Consider the following 7,480-nt stretch of genomic DNA (forward strand, 5'->3'; position numbering starts at 1 on the left):
TTTGTCGCCTCCTAAACTTCGAGAAAATAAATTTCTGTTTGTGAAAGCCACCCACGTGTGGGATTTCTGTTACAGCAGCACTAGACGACTAAGACAGGGGGGTTCCTCTCCTCTCAGTCAGTCCCTTCAGATGTCATAACCTCCGAGAGATAAGACCCTGAGCCTCGAGAAGCCCAGGCGATGCCGAGGTGTTTACCCAGAGCCTCTCTCTGAAGCCCTGGGCAAACAGCAGTGAGCTCCTCCTGCCCCTTAGAAGCTCGGCTGCAGCCGCGGAAACTTCCCAGAGGGCCAGACCCTGCCTTCCAGTCTGAAGGGCTTAGGGGAGGGGCGCTGGCGTCTATGCCTGCCCTGCTGGGCTCTTCATTGCTGATTTGTCACAGGGCGGAGGTGGGGGCTCGCATGTGCCCCTCAGGGGCCCAAGCTTGAAGGTGAAAGGCATGGCTTGGAATGGGAGTTTGTCCATCAACATATATATGTATCTGGGAACAAAAGGGAACCAGCGGGGGGCTAACGGCAGAGAGACGGGCAGAGAGAGGGAGAGGAAGCGGGTCAGAGAGCAAACAAGCGCGTAAGGGATGAGAGAGAAATCTCAGAGTTTAAATATAGAGTATAAATATTTGAAAATCTAGGGAACTGTACATGTGTGGAAAATGCAGATTGGACTTACAAAGTCAGATACCAGGAGGCAAAAATGTTCATTCTCTTGAAATATTGTGAAGGGCAGACCGTGTCTATTAAGGAATCTATCTCTTACACACACACACACACACACACACGTGTGCACACACACAAGTCTATAAGCACACAAAAGCAATGACATGTAGATACACAGACAGGCACACCGATACCCAAACATACACACCTAGAAATACAGAAAATATGTACAAGTCTCTGCCTTTTACTCAAAGGCATACCTCCATGCATTCATTCACAAATATTCATTGAATACATCCCCTGTGTCAGGGACAGTGCTAGGTTATGGGGGTACGGTGGTGACCAGGACCATGTGTCCTCCCTCTCCTCACAGAGTCTACAGCCTACGGACATAGCTGAGACATAATCCTGCACATGCAGAGTTAGAGCCCGAGCTGGGGGCCACCAAGGCGGCGGGCTAGGGGTTCAAGACCAGAATCAGACTCACGTTCACCGTCAGGTCTCTGATAGAAGGTGAAGGGTGTGAATATCCTCATTACTGTCTCATTTCCCATGGTTCCTCAAGCCCCAGACCATAGAAGGTGCTGAATGAACCAACGAATGGATTAGTGAATGAATGAGTGGATATCCTGCAACAAGGGCCACACGGCCTTGGTTCCCCTAGAACTCCATTTACCCTCTATTCCTAGAGAAGAAGCACCCCCAAGCTGCCTTCTGCTCATCTCAGTCTTCCCAGCTCAGGCCACTCAGAGGGCATGGACCACAGGTCCAGGCTACCTGCCAGCCCTGAATCGCCAGGGCCTGTAACAGGGAATGGAGCAGGAGATGGGTTGAGGCAGGGGGCATCAGGCTGCAGCTTGAAAGGCCGACTCTGCTGAGCTTTGTAAATCTGAGGACAACCCCCACCCTCTCCCCACCCCCATGTCCCCAAAGGAACAGAGGCTATTTCTTCTTCTGTTCTGGCATGATCCCTACCCTCAAGTGTTTCATCTGGGGTTCCAAACTCATCGCAAAGCCCAAGGAGAAATTCTCCATCCTTGGAGCAAAAGACATAAATCTTTATTGTTTGGCTCCTGTTAAACCTCATTTCACCAACTCCTTGCTGCCCCTCGGAGCCCTAGTGGTGCAGTGGTTAAGAGCTACAGCTGCTAACCAAAAGGTCAGCAGTTTTCCTCCACCAGCCGATCCTTGGAAACCCTATGTGGCAGTTCTACCCTGCCCTATAGGGTCGCTATGAGTTGGAATCGACTGTACGTCAATGGGTTTTGCTGTCCCTCATTGCTATGGAAAGTCAAGTCCTGACCATCACCAGAGAGCAAGGGTGGGCCCGAGGATGGAGGAATGTGCTTTGTGTGGCCATATTCCCATCCCACTGTGTGTGTGTGTGTGTGTGTGTGTGTGTGTGTGTGTGTGTGTGTGTGTGTGTGTGTGTGTGGTCTCTGGGTGGCACAAACATCTAAGCACTGAGCCAAAGGTTGGCAGTTCAGACCCACCCAGAGACACATCGGAAGAAAGGCCTGGCGATCTGCTTCTGAAAGGTCACAGCCAAGAAAACCCTATGGAGCAGTTCCACCCTGAAACACACGGGGTCGCCATGACTCGGAATCGACTTGGCAACTGGTTTGGTTTGTGTGTGTGTGTACATGCGCGTATACACATATAGGAGTGATAATGAGCCCAGGCTGTCGCAGACGCTGTCCGCACCCACCGTCGTCCTTCAGACCTGACCATTCTTGTGTACTCCGGCCCCCTTCCTGCCGCCAATATCTGCATTTCTCTGCCTCAGAGCTTTTCCCAAATCTGCAGGAGGCTGCTCTGCCCACATGAGCGTAGCACACCCGAGAGCTGAAGAATTAATCCCCCCTGGAAGCAGCCATCAACCAGAGACTCTCAGGAGTTGGTGTTTAAACACCTCAGCGACCTCATCCCCCAGGTGGGGTAATGCTGAGGTGTGTTTTGCACTGTTTCCTACAGTTTACCTGCCAGAAGAAGATCCAGCTGGGCTTAATGGTGTTGTTAGGTGCTGTGGAGTTGATTCTGACTCATAGTGACCCCATGTGACAGAGTAGAACTGCCCCATAGGGTTTCCTAGGCTGAAATCTTTACGAGAGCAGATCACTAGGTCTTTTCTCCAGAGGAGCCACAGGTGGGTTTGAACTGCTGACCTTTCGGGTAACAGCTGAGTGCTTAACCATTGGGCCACCAGGGCTCCTTAGCTGGCTTAACAGCACACCCTTCAGTGCCAGCCTTCCCTTCCCCATACCCCTGTACGCCAGGTGTTCCCTGTACCTCCTGACTAAACTTGAATCCTTGTTTCAGGGTTGGCTTCTGGGGGAATCCAAATTCAGACGTTGTTAGTTACCATCAAGTTGGTTCTGACTCATGGCGACCCCATGAACAACTGAACGAATTGGTGCCCAGTCTTGTGCCATCTTCATGACCAATGAATGCTCAAGTCCATTGTTGCAGTCACTGTATATTCTGAGTGTCTTCCTACCTAGGGGGCTCACCTTCCACCCCTGTATCAGATAATGTCCTATTGCAACCCATAGGGTTTTCATTGGCTAAGTTTTGGAAGTAGATTGCCAGGCGTTTCTTCCTAGCCTTAGTCTGGAAGTGCTGCTGAAACTTGTTCATCACGGGTGATCCTGCTTCCAGCATCATGGAAGTACGCAAGCCACCACAGTAAGACAAATTGGCAGATGGGTAGTGGAAATTAAGACATATGCACACTAAACTCTTTGCAAAGTGCCAGAAAAGCCTTCCTTGGGGAAGGTTAGCTTCTCCAAGGAGCCAGCCCTCCTTAGAGGAACTAACAAGGGGCTTCTCAAGGGGGATAGGCTGTGTCTGAAAGGAGATGGGGAGATGTGTTTCTGCTCACAAGATATGAGGCTTGGGTTCAGGCTAAAAGAAATTCTCTGAGCTCCTCAACCCTCGCACCCACCACCCCAGGCCCAGCACCTACCTCCTGGGAGCAAAGCCACTTGGGAGACTCTTCTTCATGTTCTCTGGGAGGAAGGAGGTGAGAATAACCAACCTCAGGGAATATTGGAGAGGACACAAAGTTTCTTTGATAATCTTAACCTCTTAGTAACCCAAAGAGGCAACCAATATGTAAATGCATATAAATATACTCCCATATTTAATATATAGAGAAAAAAGGCCTGACTGCTTTGGGAAGAGACTTTATTAAAAGACATTTGAGTGTAGAAGGAAAAATTCTGACTTTGGGGCTGGATAGATTTGGTTTGGGTCCCAGTTACATGTATAAGACACTTGTCATTGTCATTGTTAGCTGACATTGAGTCAGCCCTGGACTCATGGCGACCCCATACACCACGAACGAAACGCTGTCTAGTCCTATGTCTTCCCCATTATCAGTGCAGTTTTTATTGGCTAACTTTCAGAAGTAGATTGCCAGGACTTTCTTCCACAAGACATTTAAACTACCTGAAACCTCAGCTTCTTTGAGTGAAAATACTTAACTTTTAGGGTTGTTGAGTAGATTAAAGATACTTTATAAAGTACTTAAGAAGTTCCTGGCACATAAAGAGCAGTTATTTTTAATAATTTTAATAATAATAATTAACAACTGAAAATTATACAGAATCTGCTACTAGAAATCATCGTTGTATATTAAGTTCTCATTCCACTAGAAAAAGGTGGTAATTAGTGCTGAAAGGAAGTGATCCTTTCAAAATTAAGCTTACCTAGAAATTTAGTTGGTTTCAATAAAGAAATGGGTGAGAAAAGGGCGTTTGAAGATGCTGCGAAAGAGACTCAGTATGGTTATAATCAGTCTTTTTAAAATTCTAACTAAGAGGAAAGGGCATGACTGCGAGTGGACAGCCCAGTAAAACCATGAGAGTAACGAGGTACAGGAGTCCAGTGACAAGGCCCAGAAGGCAGAAGGGGAGTAGGAAGCTGATGATAGGGAACACAAAGTAGAGTAAGGATATTGTTGATGTGTTGTGAGATTGTTAACCATTGTCATAGGGCAACATTTGTAGTAACTGTTAAATGGGAGACTATTTTGTCCTGTAAGCCTTCATCTTGAGTGAGAATAACAGCACAATTAGAAGAGCGTAGTCAATGTCACTTAAATGTGTATGTAAAAAAAATTTTTGAAATGGCGTATCTTTGGCTATGTGTATTTTCACAAAAAAAAAAAAAAAAAAAGTTGAGAATTTAGAGGGTTAAAATGTTGTGGGGTTGTTAACCAATGTCATAAAACAGCATGTGTGTTACTGTTACATGAGAAACTATCTGTTCTGTAAGCCTTCACCTGAAGTACAATAAAATATTTAAAAAAAAAAAGAAAGAAAAGAGGAAAGGGCATGAATGCAGGACATGCAGGCCATTAGTATTAACAGCAAAAGAAAAACTATTTCTCTCCAATTTGGAAAATAAGTAGGTAAAAGTGAGTGATATGTTCCTATCAACAATAAGCTGAGTGGATTTTGGATGGTGAAGCAAGACCAGACCCAAACTTGCTCATCAAGGCCTAGATGCTATTTCAGTGATATCAAGAAGAATGTGCTTGAAAGGAAGAGCATTGTGCTTGCTTCAAGCATGTATACTGCAATGGGAACGATACAGAGAAGATTGGCGTGGCCCCCGTGCACGGGTGACACGCAAATTCGTGAAGCTTTCCACATTTTTTTGCAACTAGGGTCACATAACAATATGTGTATAAATTTTTGTATGAGAAGCTAACTTGAGCTGTAAACTTTCATCTAAAGCACAATGAAAAAGAAAAGAGGATCTAGTTCAGTTGAGCTTAAATTGGAATTTAGAACTAACAGGGACCACATTGTGCCCAAGTTTTTGATCTCTTTTAACTTTTGCTCACAGAGAAAGGGAAAGGGAACTAATTTATATTAATATTTTATATCTCCAGGAAAAGCGGTTAGTGATCAGGAGTATGCGTTCTGTTTTATTTTATTATCACACTTATCCTTCTCCTAATTGCACAGGTTTTTAGAGGGAAACAAACTTAGATTAAGATGCCAAATCCACCAGCAATTGTCGAGAACTGTGAAGAGTCTGAGATTTTATGCTATTTGCAAGTTAATAAGTTAGCCTGGTCTTGTCACCGTTTCATTGATGCTGGAAGAAGACTCGAGATTGCCAGGTCAGAGACAAAGGACCGTTTATTACTCACAGCAATAGCTGTAGGCAGAATATCATCATTTTTGCACCAGCTCCCTGAGCCCCAGTTCCCATTATGCAATTCAAAAGCACCAGAGGATACCTGCATACACAGTGGGTTATGTTACAGGAGAGGAACCCTGAGCTTGGAGAACCTGAATCTTTTATATTAGACAGTGAGCAAGACTGCTCTTTGCTCCAACGGTGACACTGTATCTTCCAAAGCTGTTTGCGCTGCTTGTAAAGATAGTTCAGGATAAAGGCAGTCAGTGTCTCTGCCTGCAAGATGTACAGAAATGCAAGAGACTCATGGAAAATTGTCTCCCATACTCAATAGCTGTGTAATCTTGGGCAAACCACTTGTCCTTTCTGAGCCTCAGTTTCCTCGTTTGTGAAATGGAGATAATACCAGTCTTATTTACCTAGTGCTGCTGTAGCGGAAATATCACAAGTGGGTGGCTTTAAAGAACAGAAATTTATATTCTCATAGTTCTGGAGACTAAAAGTCCAAATCAGGGTTTCAGTTTCTTCCTTGCCTGTAACCTTGGGCGTTCCTTGGTTCCTTGGCCTTCCTTGGATTACAGAAGATCCTCGCGTATTGTCTGTATTCCCATGTGTGCCCATCTCTGTGTCTAATCTGCTCTTTTTATAACTCAGAAGTAATTAGATTTAGAACCCTCCCTAGTAGGGTATGATCTAATTAAGGTAACAAAGGAAACCCTGTTTCCAAACAGGATCACATCCACAGATATAGGGGTTAGGACTCCAACACATATGTTACCCATTGCCGTTGAGTTAATTCCCGCTCATAGCGACCCAACAGGACATAGTAGAACTGCCCCATGAGGTTTCCAAGAAGCAGCTGGTAGATTAGAACTGCTGACCTTCCAGTTAGCAGCCGTAGCTCTTAACCACTGCGCTCGCAGGGCCCCAACACATATTTTAAGGGGACACAATTTAATCCATAACATACTCATCTGGCACATAGTTGGAAATAATAAAGAAAGTATTAGTACAGGCTGCCATGGTTTGGAATTGACTCAATGGCAATTAACAACACAATAACCATTTGGCCTCCGAAGCACAGTTCCTGGCACCCAACAGACACTCAGGAAATGTAAATTCCCTTCAACTGAATGGCAGTTAAATGAAGACTTTATTCTGTGCAAATTCCACCCTTCTACCAACTCTCAGGAGCCCTGGTGGTGCAGTGGTTAAGAGTTTGGCTGCTAACCAAAAGGTCAGCAGTTCATATCCACCAGCTGCCCTTTGAAAACGCTGTGGGGCAGTTCTACTCTGTCCTATAGGATTGTTATGAGTCAGAATCGACTCGAAGGCAATGGGTATGGTATGGTACCAACTCTCATTAAAATAATATCCAAATGAAAACTTTTCCATCACTATTTTGTTCCAAGATGGCAGCCCACCCAACAGATAGCGTCTGCTAATGTTTCTTGATACCATTAGCAGAATATCAAACTCAATTCGTTTCAGACTGAAGACTCCGCATTACACAATCCAGAATTCCCAAATCCTCCCTGTCAGTGGTTCTCAGATCTGGCTGAATATTTAAATCACCTGGGGATCTTTAAAAAATGCTGGTGCATCCAATACCAATTAAATCAGATTCTCCAGGAGTGGGATCCAGGCACCAGTATGTTTTAAAATTCTCCAG

General features: G+C 45.2%; 1 non-coding gene across 1 annotated transcript; it reads left to right on the forward strand.

The window, feature by feature from the left end:
- The first annotated feature begins 5,211 nt into the window (after positions 1-5,211).
- LOC111820194 (U6 spliceosomal RNA) lies at positions 5,212-5,316 on the forward strand. The gene has a single exon (XR_002823737.1). It is a non-coding gene; the product is annotated as a U6 spliceosomal RNA (small nuclear RNA).
- Positions 5,317-7,480: the final 2,164 nt, after the last annotated feature.

Source organism: Trichechus manatus, unplaced genomic scaffold, assembly GCF_000243295.1.
Source record: "Trichechus manatus latirostris isolate Lorelei unplaced genomic scaffold, TriManLat1.0 scaffold00028, whole genome shotgun sequence".
In the NCBI taxonomy this organism is placed as follows: domain Eukaryota; kingdom Metazoa; phylum Chordata; class Mammalia; order Sirenia; family Trichechidae; genus Trichechus; species Trichechus manatus.